The sequence below is a fragment of the Oncorhynchus nerka genome, linkage group LG12, assembly GCF_034236695.1.
Source record: "Oncorhynchus nerka isolate Pitt River linkage group LG12, Oner_Uvic_2.0, whole genome shotgun sequence".
NCBI lineage: Eukaryota > Metazoa > Chordata > Actinopteri > Salmoniformes > Salmonidae > Oncorhynchus > Oncorhynchus nerka.
Window position 1 is genome coordinate 61,939,724 of NC_088407.1, and position 18,246 is coordinate 61,957,969.

Sequence of the window (18,246 nt, forward strand, 5' to 3'; positions counted from 1 at the left end):
CTTTTAGTCCCCCTGGTCTTTTTGTCCCTCACCATGCCTTCATCACATAGGATGTGTTAGTCTTGAGGACCAGAACTGCTCATCCAAACATGTCAAATATGATCAGGAGTGGTGTTAAGGTTCACTAGTGGAGTGCTGTATGTGTTTGTGGCGCTGTGATGGGGGGAAGGGAATGTTGGTTGAATACAACATTAAAGTGTGCATGACGGTGATATCACCAAATTAGATGTCCCTAATCCCCCAGGAATTTGAATTAGACAGGAATGAATCAGTTCTGGAATGAGTAGGTGTTTTCAGAGGGGAAGCATTGCTGTGATGTGAGCTCTAGCCAGTAAAACACTATTCACAATGAAAATACAAAAATTAAGGAAAGTACTTATAGTGGAACTGACAGCATTTTAACTACTTTGCAGATATGAAACTAACAGACAATCATAATAATCAGTCCAAAAAAATCAAATTCCAGGTTTATGCTACAAAACTAACTTTGGGTCTGTTCGTAAATTCAATCTGGAGTGCCAGAGTTCGCTCGCAGTGTGCTCTGGGCATTGGTAAATTCAGAGGTTGTCAGATTGTCCATTCATAAATTCAGAACGTTTCACTCTCGGAGCGCACACTGGATGAGGAGTAGGGTTGATCAGAGCATTCGGACCAAACAACGGCAGTCAAGCACCCAAGCTATCTGGCTAACGTTGGCTAGCTTGCCAATTGCTCATTCGTTGGCTAATTCACCAATACTTTTCTTGGTAGTCCAAAAAATGTTGCTATCAGGTTGTAAATCACAGCTGGCCTGGTAAATTGTTTGCTGCCTCCACCCATATGGGATGCACTGTTTCAGTTTTAATGACTCAATATTTTGAACAAAAACTGACAACTAAAAGCTAAGGCTGGGAATGTCAATACAATCAAAATAGCATGGGCAATGATCACAAGTCAGTCATAACGTGGCTAATAGGCTAGCGTTTCCATTCATGTAGCTCTTTATTTAGCAAGATAAAAACACAGAGCCTAACGTTAGCTAGCTAGCTGCTGGGTGGATGTCATGTCATTGGAGGAGTGTGTGAGTGATCTACTTTTTCCCCTCATATCGTTTTTCGGTGGCTACAGCTAGATGCAGGTGTAATTTGGTTAGCTAGCAAAAATAATGTAGTCGCTTTGCAAGCTATACTGAACTTGAACAACTGTTATCCAGTTAGCATATTTCTTGTGTTCATAAATTCACCCTGGCTATCTACTCTGATTCAGAGCAAACTCTGAGTGTGCCAGAGCACAGAATAACTGATGAATTTACGAACGCGCAACACCCGCTGAATATAACTGGTGTCAGTGAACATAGGCCAAAAAAGTAACAGTAAGTCAGGAATGCTCTAGATAACATGTAAACAGCCTAGCTAACCAGCTCTGCTAGGGTGAGTAAAATGGTCAGAGTGAAATGTTCTCTCATTTGTGTCTGGATGTATCTAGCTAGCAAGCTAGCCAACTTTAGCCAGTTAGCTTGGGTGCTTGACTGCCGCTGTGAGGAATGCTTGGATCAACCCTACTCCTTGGCCAGAGCATCCAGCGTCAATCATGGAGTCAATTTATGAACGTACCGTTAGCTAGTTGTCAATCAAATGTATTTGGCATTGATGAAATGGGCGGGCAGGTAGGCAAGTTCCCATTCATTGTCAAAACATGGGTTGGGATGCTTTGGCAGGCAAGCTGCATCTCATCTCGCTCTGGCATTAGTTGTGATCTTGTTGTTGTTGATGCACATAACTAAGGGAGAGAGAACTACCTTTTCATGGTTGTTTGATCAATAGGACTGTAAAGTTCACAAATGTTAGAGGACTCTAGTGGTGTTTATATATTTGCAGAAATCCATTCAGGCGTATTTTGTGGCTTTTGACGAATGTGTTCTAATGATCTAAAGCCACGCTGTTGCTAGTGCCTGTAAACACACAGTCCAGTGCAAAGTGAATGATGACAGGCCCTACTGCCTGTAAACACACAGTCCAGTTCAAAGTGAATGATGACAGGCCCTACTGCCTGTAAACACACAGTCCAGTTCAAAGTGAATGATGACAGGCCCTACTGCCTGTAAACACACAGTCCAGTTCAAAGTGAATGATGACAGGCCCTACTGCCTGTAAACACACAGTCCAGTTCAAAGTGAATGATGACAGGCCCTACTGCCTGTAAACACACAGTCCAGTGCAAAGTGAATGATGACAGGCCCTACTGCCTGTAAACACACAGTCCAGTTCAAAGTGAATGATGACAGGCCCTACTGCCTGTAAACACACAGTCCAGTGCAAAGTGAATGATGACAGGCCCTACTGCCTGTAAACACACAGTCCAGTGCAAAGTGAATGATGACAGGCCCTACTGCCTGTAAACACACAGTCCAGTTCAAAGTGAATGATGACAGGCCCTACTGCCTGTAAACACACAGTCCAGTTCAATATGAATGATGACAGGCCCTACTGCCTGTAAACACACAGTCCAGTGCAAAGTGAATGATGACAGGCTCTACTGCCTGTAAACACACAGTCCAGTTCAATGGGAATGATGACAGGCCCTACTGTCTGTAAACACACAGTCCAGTTCAAAGTGAATGATGACAGGCCCTACTGTCTGTAAACACACAGTCCAGTTCAAAGTGAATGATGATAGGCTCTGCTGCCTGTAAACACACAGTCCAGTTCAAAGTGAATGATGACAGGCTCTGCTGCCTGTAAACACACAGTCCAGTTCAAAGGGAATGATGACAGGCCCTACTGCCTGTAAACACACAGTCCAGTTCAAAGGGAATGATGACAGGCCCTACTGCCTGTAAACACACAGTCCAGTTCAGAGTGAATGATGACAGGCCCTACTTCCTGTAAACACACAGTCCAGTTCAAAGGGAATGATGACAGGCCCTACTGCCTGTAAACACACAGTCCAGTTCAAAGGGAATGATGACAGGCCCTACTGCCTGTAAACACACAGTCCAGTTCAAAGGGAATGATGACAGGCCCTACTGCCTGTAAACACACAGTCCAGTTCAAAGTGAATGATGACAGGCCCTACTGCCTGTAAACACACAGTCCAGTTCAAAGGAAATGATGACAGGCCCTACTTCCTGTAAACACACAGTCCAGTTCAAAGGGAATGATGACAGGCCCTACTGCCTGTAAACACACAGTCCAGTTCAAAGTGAATGATGACAGGCTGTGTGGCAAATGGGTTCTTCTTCTTCTGTGGGTTTTATGACAATCCAAAAAGGTGTATTTCTGCCTGGACGGATCGAAACCAAAACAAGGTAAAAAAGAGAATCTATGTGATAGGGAAACTAACTTAATTCACCCAAATAAAAATAGTACATTGACAGAACAAAACTCCCACTCTTTCAATTCTCCATATCTCCCTTCTCGGGCTCTAGGACCTGAGAGGGTGGTACAGCTTGTGACAATATTCCATGTAACTCCTTGGCAGAGAAATCTTTCAGCCCCAGGAACCGCTCTGCCGCTTCCACAATTATTTCTATCTTCCTGGACCTTGTCTCCACCTTGGCTGTGCCATTTATCACATTGCTATAAAGGCCACAAAGTCCACCTTCTTAACATTTACAATGTCAGGATCCTGCTTCTGAAAGGCAACCCCTGCAGCCTGCGGTCAAGGCCTATCTACTAGTGATGGGTCGTTCACGAACAAGTCGGCTCTAAGAGCTGGCTCTTGTAGGTGAACGTTGGGAGCCGGCTCGCATATCAGAAGAGCCAAATCTATTTATAAAAATCTAAAAAGTTAAAATCAAGATTTAAATGAATAGAATTAACTAATTCAAAGAACAAAACATTTTTAAAAAATAATATAGGCCTAAATGACGTTCGTTCTGACTGTCTGCTCAGACTAACAGCCTCACCTGTTGTTCCTGTCAATCAGACATGCAGTGTCAACCAATGAACCAAAGATGCGTCAGCCAACTCTCTGTCACACACTTAGCAGCCGAGGAGAGAGAGGTAGGACAGCTGGAAAATGAGTCGGAAGCACAGTGGCATTTGGATGCATTTGAATAATGTAGAGCACAGTGTCGAATTTTCCAAAACAAAATCTCATATTAAGCCGGTTCTATGCACAACCTACACCGGCATATGAGACTTTGCACCAACTGTGAAGCTAGCTGCAGCGGAGCTTCGAGAAACTAGCGGGCCTGCTAGTGATAGTGGTGGAGCCAGCACCTCCACACGTGGAGATGTTTCCACTCAGTCAAGTAGGCCTACTCCGCAACCCACAGCAACACAGTCTTCTATGGACCAGTTTAAAACAAGGCCAAATTGATATTGCATTGGCTAAAATGATTGCCACCGATTTCCAGCCAATTTCGATCGTGGAGGACAGAGGTTTTCAAAATTATAGCAATAGTCTAAATCCAATGGACACAATTCCAAGCAGGAAAACCCTTTTAAAATCACTTATTTCACAACTGTACCAGAGCACACAGGCTTCAGTGCGGGAAGAGTCCATAAAGCTACTGCAGTTTGCCTTACCAATGACTGCTGGACATCAAGGGTAACCACTTCTTACATGTCAGTTACATGCTACTTCATTGAAGATTTATCGATGTCTAGCTGTCTCCTGGACTGCTTTGAGTTCAGCGACAGACACACCTCAGAGAACTTGGCAGAGGAACTGTTGAGAGTGGCCAGAAAATGGCAAGCAGATGGAAACATGGTCGGTTGTGTTAGCGACAATGCAGCTAATATAACCAAAGCCATGAAAATGTTTAAATGAACCCATCATCCATGTCTTGCCCACACAATCAACCTGATTGTAGGAGATAATCTGAAGGTGATGAAGCCCACTGTGGACAAAGTGAAAGCAGCTGTGGAATACTTCCACAGGAGCACAGTAGGTGCTGAAAAACTCAAGTCTACACAACGCCAGATGGGGATGCCTGAGCTGAGGCCTAAACAACACTGCACTACAAGGTGGAATTTAACATTTTATATGTTGAAGCGGTTTCTTGAGTCAAAGGACTCCATCATCTCTACCCTGGTTATTGTCAATGCACCTGTTGATGCTCTGACCCAAGAGGAATGGGAGGTGGAGGAGGAGGTGTGCAGAGTCCTGGAACCCTTTGAGCAGGTCACTGTGGAGATCAGTGGAGAGAGGTACAGTAAGCAGTTATTACTACATCATTATTTAATCCAGTATTATATATGTATATGAGCAGTAGATGAGAATGTGGTATCAGTAGATAAAACATGAACCTGAACTAATAAGTTACTGTTCTCTCTTTTCAGCTGTGACAGCCTCAAAAATGATACTCCTGTGTAAGCATCTGCAGCGAATCCCAGCCAGCCGCCAGAGAGGAGCAAATGTAACCACAGGACATGTGACAGAGTTGATGGACACCCTATGTTCATCAATGGACAGAAAGTTCCACAGAATGGAATATAATCACGTACTATCAGAAACCGCTGCACTTGACCCCAGGTTTAAGAAGTTAGCCTTCAGTGATGCTAGAGCATTTGATGTGGCTCTTCAAAGAATAACCTCAGCAGCAGGATGGGACAGCCCCAGCAGTCAGCTGGCTCAGGCACCAGGAAGAAGAGGGATCAGATGGAGCAGAAGCACCAGCAGTAGTGCCACAAACGTCTGCTGTTTCAAATCAAATCAAATTGTATTTGTCACATACACATGGTTAGCAGATGTTAATGCGAGTGTAGCGAAATGCTTGTGCTTCTAGTTCCGACAATGCAGTAATAACCAACAAGTAATCTAACTAACAATTCCAAAACTACTGTCTTATACACAATGTAAGGGGATAAAGAATATGTACATAAGGATATATGAATGAGTGATGGTACAGAGCAGCATAGGCAAGATACAGTAGATGGTATCGAGTACAGTATATACATATGAGATGAGTATGTAAACAAAGTGGCATAGTTAAAGTGGCTAGTGATACATGTATTACATAAGGATGCAGTCGATGATATAGAGTACAGTATATACGTATGCATATGAGATGAATAATGTAGGGTAAGTAACATTATATAAGACATCATTTCCCATCAATTCCCATTATTAAAGTGGCTGGAGTTGAGTCAGTGTCAGTGTGTTGGCAGCAGCCACTCAATGTTAGTGGTGGCTGTTTAACAGTCTGATGGCCTTGAGATAGAAGCTGTTTTTCAGTCTCTCGGTCCCAGCTTTGATGCACCTGTACTGACCTCGCCTTCTGGATGATAGCGGGGTGAACAGGCAGTGGCTCGGGTGGTTGATGTCCTTGATGATCTTTATGGCCTTCCTGTAACATCGGGTGGTGTAGGTGTCCTGGAGGGCAGGTAGTTTGCCCCCGGTGATGCGTTGTGCAGACCTCACTACCCTCTGGAGAGCCTTACGGTTGAGAGCGGAGCAGTTGCCGTACCAGGCGGTGATACAGCCCGCCAGGATGCTCTCGATTGTGCATCTGTAGAAGTTTGTGAGTGCTTTTGGTGACAAGCCAAATTTCTTCAGCCTCCTGAGGTTGAAGAGGCGCTGCTGCGCCTTCTTCACGATGCCGTCTGTGTGAGTGGACCAATTCAGTTTGTCTGTGATGTGTATGCCGAGGAACTTAAAACTTGCTACCCTCTCCACTACTGTTCCATTGATGTGGATAGGGGGGTGTTCCCTCTGCTGTTTCCTGAAGTCCACAATCATCTCCTTAGTTTTGTTGACGTTGAGTGTGAGGTTATTTTCCTGACACCACACTCCGAGGGCCCTCACCTCCTCCCTGTAGGCCGTCTCGTCATTGTTGGTAATCAAGCCTACCACTGTTGTGTCGTCCGCAAACTTGATGATTGAGTTGGAGGCGTGCGTGGCCACGCAGTCGTGGGTGAACAGGGAGTACAGGAGAGGGCTCAGAACGCACCCTTGTGGGGCCCCAGTGTTGAGGATCAGCGGGGAGGAGATGTTGTTGCCTACCCTCACCACCTGGGGGCGGCCCGTCAGGAAGTCCAGTACCGAGTTGCACAGGGCGGGGTCGAGACCCAGGGTCTCGAGCTTGATGACGAGCTTGGAGAGTACTATGGTGTTGAATGCAGAGCTGTAGTCAATGAACAGCATTCTCACATAGGTATTCCTCTTGTCCAGATGGGTTAGGGCAGTGTGCAGTGTGGTTGAGATTGCATCGTCTGTGGACCTATTTGGGCGGTAAGCAAATTGGAGTGGGTCTAGGGTGTCAGGTAGGGTGGAGGTGATATGGTCCTTGACTAGTCTCTCAAAGCACTTCATGATGACGGAAGTGAGTGCTACGGGGCGGTAGTCGTTTAGCTCAGTTACCTTAGCTTTCTTGTTTGGATGCTGTTTGACGAGAGAGCTCATTGCCTTTCACCCTTGTGGGGCATTAGGAAGACGTGGCTTCATGCTACCCACCACAATTGCAACATGTCAAATTTTAATCACTTTCACAACACATAATATGATATTTTCCACAACATGGACATCTCGGGTTCTCCCTTCTGCAAAAACTTGAAACATGACCAAAAGCTTTACAATGATCACACTCCGTTGGTATCGAAATAAGTGCTCTGACTCTGTAGTTAACATCAAAAAACTAAAGAACAGATAGGACTCATCACTTTTTGTTCATTCACCACACGATTCATCCAACGTGCATCAATCACATATTTTTAATCTCTTCAACATCTACTTCCCACGAGATTCCAGATATAACCCCCTTGTTCCTAAGAGACACACACGACACTTCAAACGTATCAAATCAAGGTGAGACGCAACACACGTTTCATCTGATCCGCAGAAGCACAAAAAAAATCCAAATCAGCCTGCCTCTCGTGATCCTTATAGCCTTCATTCTACCCAGCACTCTCTCCACCAGTTTGGATATGTCAAATGGATTCCTCAAGATTGGTAATTCGATCAGCTGCTCCTCATTTACAAACCGTACTCCTACTTGATACGAAGTGACATTCTCATTACTGTACTCTACTTTGCTCCGTTTTCCTTTCTTTTGGACAATATTCCAATTCTCATTGATTCTACCGCCATTAGATTCAGAATCCACTTAATCGCTTCTGCCATCTTTTTTTCACAAACTCAGCCTCCCAATGGCAAATGGGTTATTTGCATAAAGGCCTACTGTAGCTCTGATTGGCTATGGCACACCGGTCTGTGTAGACTCCGGTCCTGGACATGACATGTTTTTATTCGATTTTATTTACTGCCGTGTCTATTAATTGTCCAAACGCACAGCTGCTTTTCCACTCTCTATTGCTGTAAGAATATTCACAAATGCCTTAGTATACCTCATTCCCAAACATTCTAAGAATTTATGAACCTGAAAATGACCGTATCTAAACGATCGCTTATCAGAAAAAAAGTGTCATATTCTTCCTGAGAGTGTATATGAACAGATTTGAATAAGATTTCATATTGCATAAACGCAGTTCCACTTTAAGCAAGGCAAAACTACAAGCCAACGTGATCTGAGAGACATAACGTATGGTAAAATGTATTGTGACAAACTGGGGACTGAGAAGACATTTTCTCATTTCTACTTACCTGTGGGTTTGTGTGAGAAACATTCTTTACTTGCATGTGAACTCAAAAACATCACACTGATTAGGCACAAAAGCAGAAATAAACACTGTCGCACCAATGCAAATTATTTCCTCATCAAAGCTTTCAACTACAGCAGCCTATGGCTTTACCTCTGTCAGTAGAGCTGTGTCTGAACTAATGACTACCTTTCACTGGAGTGTGAAGTAACAGCTACTGGGTGGCCAACCGTCCTACTGCTCTGTCTCTGCCTCATGCCCACCCACGGTACAGAGGTGTTCAAATCAGCATAGGGAGGAATCTGCAATTCTACATCTCTCTGCCCCACGGCACACACACACATACTGTACGCTCTGCTCTGATTCACTCCAGCGCTACGCCTGCTAACGGTGGCGGCAGCAGCAGCATTATAACGCGCTGTGCTACCTTTACAGATGATCCTTTTCATGAGCAATTAAACACTTCTTGGGGAAAGCACAACACTGAGAGGCTTACCATACACACAGGCACACACATGCACAGACACACACACAGCATCAAAACACAGAGAGTGCTGAGGAGTGGAGACTGACTCCCTGCCAAGACTCTGCAGCCACGCTAATGGATTCCCAATAAAAAAAAACACTGTAGCGTGGCCTGTATCTGTAAGTGTGCACTGTTTTAGAGGCACCGTCTCTCATACTATCTAGTTGAGAGATCAATAATGCTTAGTGATTAAGCTGCGTTTTATTTTCGGGGGGGGGGGGGGGGTGGACGCAGTGTACTCTGTAAATGTTCTTATTGGCACATGTGAATTTCTTTGCACTCAAATTAAGCAGGATTAAGGCTTGGGGGGACAGAGGGGGAGCAGTGGCCTCTCCAGGCCCCAGCTCATGTGACAAAAACTGAGTGGGGCTCAGTGTGGCCAGCTAGACTGTGTGTCCAGATTCAGTAGCAGATCCAGGGGCAGCCAGGCCTGAGAGAAAGGCTGCCTAGCCCTCCCTCTGTCAGCCCGTTGGGCTCCCCTCTCACTCCACTAGGGGTTTCACATGGTCTTCAATACCTTTCCTATTGGGGATTCCCTGTTTTCTTGATACCCACCAGTTATTTGAGATAAGATGGTAATCCTTCCTTTCTTATTGAGGATTCACAGTATAATAACAAAAGTAATATAATATAATATCATTGATAATATCATTGGTCTCTCTCTCTCTCAATTCTGTCACACTCGCACACGCGCACACAAACTTTTCTTGATCACGTTAACTGAAGGCGAATGAAAACAGTGAAGCCCAGAGAATAGATGAGGCCACGGCCATCCTTAGTGGGAGGAGGGAAAGGGCCCCAGCAAGCTGAAATAGCTTAGGCTCCCAAAGAAATGAAATCCAGGCACTTATTTGTCAGGCTGTCTGCCTGCTCTTTCCCCGTCTCTGCACTGTGTGAATATGCATGAGGATTTGAGAGGTATAAATAGCGGAGGTGTCCATATTGCCACTGCGTTTTCCATCAGCACAGAGAAAGGCTTTAATGGGCTTATTATGAACAGCATTACATCACCAACGGCCAAGTAAAAATTCCTTAAGGGAGAAGGAAAAGGGGAAGCTTACACTTGCACAAAGTTTATACAGCTGACAAGTCACCTACCCCTCCGTCTGAGGGTGAGAATACTGCACTGCTCTATAGGGCCATACTCATTCCCTGGTTCTGAGGCAGGAGGTTTGTTACTTCCTATCACATTGTGTTATTGGTGAATAGGATGCCACTGTCTATTTCTGAGTGGTGTCTTTGCTTTCAGTGTCTACAATATATTTCTCTAGCAGCACACACCCTGTCTTCTCTTCCTCCCAGTCAGTGTTCTGTCCCATTCCTCCCATGGTCCCCAGTGGGACCTCTTCCTCCCAGTCAGTGTTCTGTCCCATTCCTCCCATGGTCCCCAGTGGGACCTCTTCCTCCCAGTCAGTGTTCTGTCCCATTCCTCCCATGGTCCCCAGTGGGACCTCTTCCTCCCAGTCAGTGTTCTGTTCCAGTTTCTCCTCCTCCAGATCTGACCCAGTTATATTTACTTCACAAGGCTGTTCCTCTCTGAAATCCCCTGAAAGATGTTATGTTATTGTCTACAAAAGGGACGAAGGATGGAACAGTTATGTTAAGATAGAAACCAATGGGTAACACTGTACAATTTATATACTGGGTCAAATCACATGGTAAGAGGTTAATGGTTAGGGGCACTCAGGGAGAGCAAAGAGGGGAATAACTGGAGTACCCCCTGTATGGCTAAAGAGAATGACTACAGCTGTGGGAGATTGACAAGGTAGATAAGACCAGGCTGACTGACTGTAGAAGAGAGGGAGACAGAAAGATAGAGCAGGCAGGATGGAGGGAGGGAGGAAGGGAGGGAGCTGAAGCGGTGATCTCATGATAAGCCTGATAGAGAGAGAGAGAGGGCTCAGAGCACTCACAGAGAGCATTAGACAGAGGGAGGCAGAGACAGCAGGCAGCACACTGGACACCCCCTCCATCAGCAGGACCCCGCTCTAACCGGGGCCCAAGGCTGGGTAGGTGCCAGTGCAGATGCAGACGGGCAGAGCTGAGGAGAGAAACAATTGGGCAGGGGGCATCAGGCTGGGCGTAAGGGGAGGGAGATAGAGGGAGAGAGGGAGTGAGTACCATCCCCGCCGCTCTTTATCGCAGCCATTGATCATGGCGTGTGTGCATTGATCCAAGTCGACCATCTGCTAGCGTTAGATAAGCATGCGAGGGCCTGGGCATTGTGCTGTCACTCACTGAGTGTGCACTGAGACAGAGACAGAGACACAGAGAGCAGGAGAGAACGAGAGAGAGAAGGGGGAGTGGTGATGTTGAGGAAGGAGGGGTGCGTTTGGCTGCAGGGAATTATGGGGGTAGGATTAGCCTCTTCACTTGCAGGAAACAGAATTTTAAACGGCTGTCTCCTGGCTCTCCCTCACACAGACACACGCACCACCCCCTTTCCATGTCTCCTCTACACCCAACCCAACCCAACCCCGCCCTGTCTCACCCTAGCTCCTCTCACACAATTACAGGTTGACTTCATCATATCCATAACAGTGTACGGTGGCGTGCGTACCCCGGACGCCACAGCGTGGAGAGTCATTACTCTGGTCTTAAGGCTCTGCCTCGATGCTTAACCTCCTCTTTTTTCTCTGTTCACTCTCCTCTCACCTCTATTAGTCTCCAAATCCCCATTCTGTCAACTCTATCTCTCTTTCCCTCTCCTCCAATATCCTCTCTTTAGATGCATAGCAGAACACCAGAACCAAGGAGAAATGCAGGCCCAACTTTCAGTATCCATCTACTGTTCATACTATAATTATAAACTGGGTAGTTTGGGTCCTGGATGCTGAAAATATACCAAAGGTTTGACGCAAAAACACTTGTTTACTGTTATTTGTATGTTGGTAACCTGTTTCTAATAGCAATAAGGCACCTCAGGGGACTGTGGTATATTATCCAATAGAGCACTACTAAGGGCTGTATCCAGGTCCTCCACCTGTATCCAGGTCAGCCTTACTCTCTGTTGAGCTTGGAATCATCATCATTATCATCATCGTTATTATAGTTGTCATCATGTATTCTATGCAAAGTCCAAATTCCTTTATTTTTGCCCAAATAGTTCTAATTTATCAAAGAACGTAATAAAATGAGACATGGGACCTCACATTTTGATTTGCGTGCATTACATGATTAACAAAAGTATGTATCCTCAATTAGACATAGAGCTTTGGTAGATGATCCAGTCTCTGAAATGAGAAAGGAAAACCAAAGCAGCCGTGTAACAGTCATCTGTTAATCACAGTGTGAGAGGATGGCATGGCGACGTTTGTTTCCATACCAGTTGATGTAGAGTTGGCAGAGGAACCCGTCCTGTCCCCTTTTCCTGTTTTGTGGGTTTAAATCAGAAAAATTGATACAGAAGATCTGGGGAATATTTTGGTTACCAGGGAGACCCACAAAAGAGCAACAGCAACAGGGGCTTGGTCTGAGGGGGTGAGTGGCAGGAGAGAGAGGGTGTGTTGAGGGGCCAGAGAACCTGCCATTCCCCCACCTCACCCTCGCCACAAAGCTCTCCCTATCTTCTGTACAACTGTCTTTATGTCCATTCTACTCTGTTGTTGCAACTTTTTCTTTGCTCCATTTTCCTTTTTAGAATGTGCACATTGAGGTCCAAGTCTGGGGCCTGCTGCATTGTGGGAAGGTGGGGTGTTTTAGATGTGGAGGCGAGTGGGTGTGGGTGGATTAGTGGGCCGGTTGGATCATTTTACAGCCGCCGACCCCCCTAGACTCCTGGACAATGGGGATTAAACTTCTCTTATTCTTCACCCAGAAACGGCAGGATGACAAAGACAGTATTCCTCTGGGTCTTTTAACACCGGGCTTCACAGCTGAAGATGTGGACAAGGTGGGGGGTGGGGCATGAGCAGCCTTCTTACACAAAATTAATCCTATGGAATTTTCTCCTCATTGCAAACAGAGATTTGCAGCTTTTGCCTTGCTATCTTTTCCAATCCACACAAAACACATCAATGTCAGTCAATCGAGGATAACAGTGGTGGCCAGTGTTAGTGTTTACATCTGAGGAACCCAGGGGCTGCGTGGAAGGCAGCGTTCATTCAGAGAGCTGATACTGATCTACACAGCAGTGCTGCGGCTGCCTGCATCAAAGGCAATGTGTCAGTAGCTCGTTTGGAATTGATGTGATAGATTCATTATATTTCATTTACACCGGCCTCCCGCTGGACATCCTCTAAGCCAGTTTTAAGGCCCAGGCAGCCAACATATCAGCACCACCACATTCATCACTTCCCCACCATTTCACCTAACAGTGGAGGACGAGTAATTGTTAAATCAACAGTGGACTTTGAGTGGGTGTTCTCATCCGAAATGGATTGTGTGATTTGTTAATAGCATTGTTGTGATCATTTCAGTACACATAACATTTGTCCTATTTATGCCTATAAGTGTTTTTGTAATGCATCTTAGAAGGGGACATATGTTCAACCATTTCATAATCCTCATTATAGAACACTTTGAACACAATGGTTTGTTTATTCCTACAGACACCAACTACTGCACATGCATGTGTTCCTCCTAATCTTGAAGAACATTGTTTAAACCATGTTTAAGCCATCTGAGAAGCTCTCTGTTTCCATTGCTGTATAGTGTACCACTGGATAAGAGTGTATAGTGCTCATGCAGGCCTGACCCTGTAAATGAGGCTGTATGGTGTTTGTGTAGCCGTTATTGTTATTTGTATCCTAATTGAGACTATCCGTCTAACTATCCTTATTATTGACCAGCGAAATCATTCAAGAAAAAATGTAAATGTGTGTTGTTATTTCTTATTGTTGTCCCATTATTGAGAGGGAACCTGCAAGTCAGCATTTCATTGCAATGTGTACACCACGTGTATCGTGTGCATATGACAAACAAACTTGGCTTGACTATAAGTGTAACAACTTCAGTAATGACCCATCTCTCAACCTCACACCTGTGCCCGAACACGTCATCACAAATACAAGTAGAGAATCTCCATTGAAAGGCCGGAGCCAGCTTGCAGCAACCTGCCACTACTCCAGCATACACTACTGCTCTCAGGATGACAGAGGTTGTCTTCAGACACTATTATTGGGTTTCTAACTCATCACTCTGTGTTGTGTAGTTGTTGTTGGTTTTATCCCACCAGAGGAACTTCACAATGTCATTCCGTTCTCTTTCAGAGATAAATTAAATGAGAAATGCGGTGTTGTCTTTGGTGGTTGGCGCTGAGCAATCTCCAACTACAAATGATCCCCTCATCATCATCCTCTCGAGTCTGTAGCTAAATTATTTCCCTAATAAAAATGCATCTTTCGATTGGGAGGGTGGGGATATTTTAAATATATGCATATTATCTTTCTCTCTTTCCCCCTACCCTCGCTCAACCCCTCCCTCCTATCACTCTTCCTCCTTCCCCCTCACTCACCCTTTTCCTCTCTGTCTCTTGCTCTCCCTCTCTCTGCAGTAAATAAATATGAAATGAGTGTTCTAAAAACACAGACTGGTCACCAGAAGATAAATGTTTCTGCTGTGTTTACTGTGCGTGAGTGTTCTCTCTTTTTAGTCCTTTTTTCTTTTCATTGTGTCCATAATTAAAATTCCTTTATTTTCAAAGTAGTTCTAAAAGAGGGAGCTAAATGGCCTTTTCTGTGTTTATATGTTGTGATTATCCCACTGTTGTATTTCAGGAAGAGGAGAGCAGGGGGAGGGAGACAGCACCAATGTCCTTGGGCTGGATGGGAAGATCAACTTTGTTGTGTGTTTGTGTTTGCGCATGTGTCTGTGTGCATGCATTCCCTGCAAAAATGTTGAAATAAAATCATATTCTCTATGGAATACAAAGTAAATCAAGTTTGTAAATAAAAATGAATTTGTTGGCTGTTGGACTAATCCAATATGTCCAAATTTATCATTATTTACAAATGAGGTGTTGATAGATCTAAACAACACAAAATATGTAAATTAAAATTAAAAGACCTATTCTGACACCTTATAATGAACACCACATATTTTTCGAAACACAACCACACAAACACAGAAACAGAAACAGAAACATGCTTATCTAGCAGCACAACAGAAACACATTTCCGGGAAGCGTGGCTCTTCATGCACATTGATGAAGTCAGCCCACATTGATACCCACATTGCAACCCCCACCACCTCCCCACTCAACCCCAAAGTCTACACGTCTTCATGGGGCAAAAGCAGAACTGAGAACAGATCTGATGATCAGGGACCTCATTAGAAAAAGGTGACAATGAGGTTTTATAACTCAGAATTTCTACCAGCCAATCTTCCACATCTGTCTTTGCTACTCAGGGCACGACCAGGGAGGCTGACATGGGTGGGTCCTGAATTGACACGAGGACGCAGAGAGACAGAGTGTGGAGATCCTTTGCCCCCTCTGCCTGTCGATGGGGTTCAGGGCCCTATGGCCATCCCATAAGCTTTCCTATAATTAATCTGCTGGACTGAGACCATCTCATGTCCAGCTATGCTCATATTCATGCACGCACGCACACACAAGCACACACTCCTCTCTCCACAGCATACGATGCTATCCCCCTTCTGCTTAGCCAGGCACCCATAATTGAATCTCAGGTTGGGATTAATTCTAGGAGCTGCACTTGACTCGGTCAAAAACAACTATTACAGGGAGGCAATGTTGTTGTTTTTTTACACAGCACTTCACATTGATTAGTCAATGTGCAGCGATGAGAAATGCATTGGATTCTAGATGACTGTCATTTGCATTAAATGAGGAGTTTGCCACTTCCAGGGGAAGGAGACCACCTGCCTGACAGCCATCAAGCGGAACAGAACAAATATCACTTTTTATATTGTACTGGGAGAATGAACACACACACACACACACAATACAAGCACATACTGATAAAACACAGGACAAATGTATGATGACTTTCCTCGCAAGATGTTGCCGTGTTCAAATCAAAGTCGGGAACAGTCTATCAATGTGAAAATTGGCAACAGCGGGCATTACAAACACACAGTAAAGAAGTCAACTATCATTTGAAGAGAGACCAATGTTCTATGACATAATAATCACTCAAGGTCAAGGAGAGGATCATCCAGGACTCAATCACATGATGTGAGCTCTGGAGATGGAGAGGGATGGGAAGAGAGAGAGAGAAAGAGATGGTCATAAACACTGAAGTGGACGGTGAGTATGCTTCAGGTTTGGTGCTTTAGTAGAGTGATGTCAAGAGCATTTAAACCTGCTGGATGCTCAAGGATGGGCTCAATCTGAGACCCAACTAAAATGGGGATATTATTTTAGGGGATAAGGAGAGAGAACGACAGAAAGACTGGCGGAGTAATGTTGAGAGATGTACAGATGTGAAAGAGCAGGAGAACACGAGAGGGATACAGAGAGGAGAACGAGAAATATGGAGGGAGAGTAAAGGTCCTTTGCCCCAGTCTAGTCTCAAGGGAGATGGTCCAGGGAAAGCATGGGCCTATTTAATTTCAGAGTGAAAAGAGGAGAGGCAGGAAGGAGGAGGGGTGGAGGGATGAGGTAAAGGAGGGGGCTGAAAATGGCCCTCTTTCAGTTTTGAATGAAAGAAATAAAACGTTTTTCTTGCCTCCTCCCGACGCGCTGTCAAACTCGATCAACGCTGAGTGCCGGTGACGCTGCTCGCTTCCCAGACTCCCCCTTTGCACAATGGACTCTGTGAGGAACCACCATGCATTTCACATTCAATTTAGCCCTCCCCAGGACATGGCTGTCAGGGTCATCACTGGCTGGATAAGACTGGGGGGATGGAGGGCGATGTCCTGGACTGAGGTAGGTTCTGGAAGAGGGGGCTATTGTTGACAGGTTTGGGCAAGCAGGTCGGAAAGGGGGTGCTGCTGGTTTGGTAAGGTGGGGGGGTGGGGGGGGGTCAGCGGGGACTGGGATTTGGGGGAGAATGGAGAGAAGATTTGGGGTGAAAACAGGGGTGATGGAGGGTGGCCTCTTCCCCATAATAAAAAAAAAAGTCTGGCTGAAAGGTCTGGCTGGAGCCTTTCTTCCACAGAGCTTATGCTGTTTTCCATGGGGTCCTCAAAAGGAGCTAGGAGACCATTACCCCACTGAAGCCCATTAGCCAGCATTAGGAGCGTCCACACACACACCCGCACAAGGAGATTTGAGACAAGCCCCAAACAGCCCACAATAACCGCGAGGTACAAGCCCTGAGCCTTAAGACCTCGACTCGCCCCAAAAGAGCCCTGAATAGACGCGCCCCAAATCATGTTGTTGAACAAATCAGGTATTAAGGAGAGAGGAGTTTGTCCGAATATACTTTCCCTAAAGACTTTAGTTAAGCTAGTTACTGTGGGGCTTTAGTTAGGCATGGACCGCATGTGTGTAGAAGCGTGTGTTAGCTTGTATGAGTGCGTGTGTATGAGTGTGTGTCGAGGGGGCCATCATTCTCCGGACATCTACACTGTGCCCCCCTCGAACATAAACCCCTCCATCCCTCACCCCCTCACACAGAAACACACACACCCAGCCTGAAGTCTGTGTTTACCCCTCCTCCCTCACCCCCTCACACAGAAACACACACTCCCAGCCTGAAGTCTGTGTTTACTCCTCCCTCCCTCACCCCGTCATACAGAAACACACCCAGCCTGAAGTCTGTGTTTACCCCTCCCTCCCTCACCCCCTCACACAGAAACACACACACCCAGTCTGAAGTCTGTGTTTACTCCTCCCTCCCTCACCCCGTCATACAGAAACACACCCCACCTGAAGTCTGTGTTTACCCCTCCCTCCCTCACCCCCTCACACAGAAACACACACACCCAGCCTGAAGTCTGTGTTTACTCCTCCCTCCCTCACCCCGTCATACAGAAACACACCCCGCCTGAAGTCTGTGTTTACCCCTCCCTCCTTCCCTCACCCCTCACACAGAAACACACACACCCAGCCTGAAGTCTGTGTTTACCCCTCCCTCCCTCACCCCCTCACACAGAAACACACACTCCCAGCCTGAAGTCTGTGTTTACTCCTCCCTCCCTCACCCCTCACACAGAAACACACCCCGCCTGAAGTCTGCGTTTACCCCTCCCTCCTCAACCCCTCACACAGAAACACACACTCCCAGCCTGAAGTCTGTGTTTACTCCCCCTCCCTCATCCCCTCACACAGAAACACACCCCGCCTGA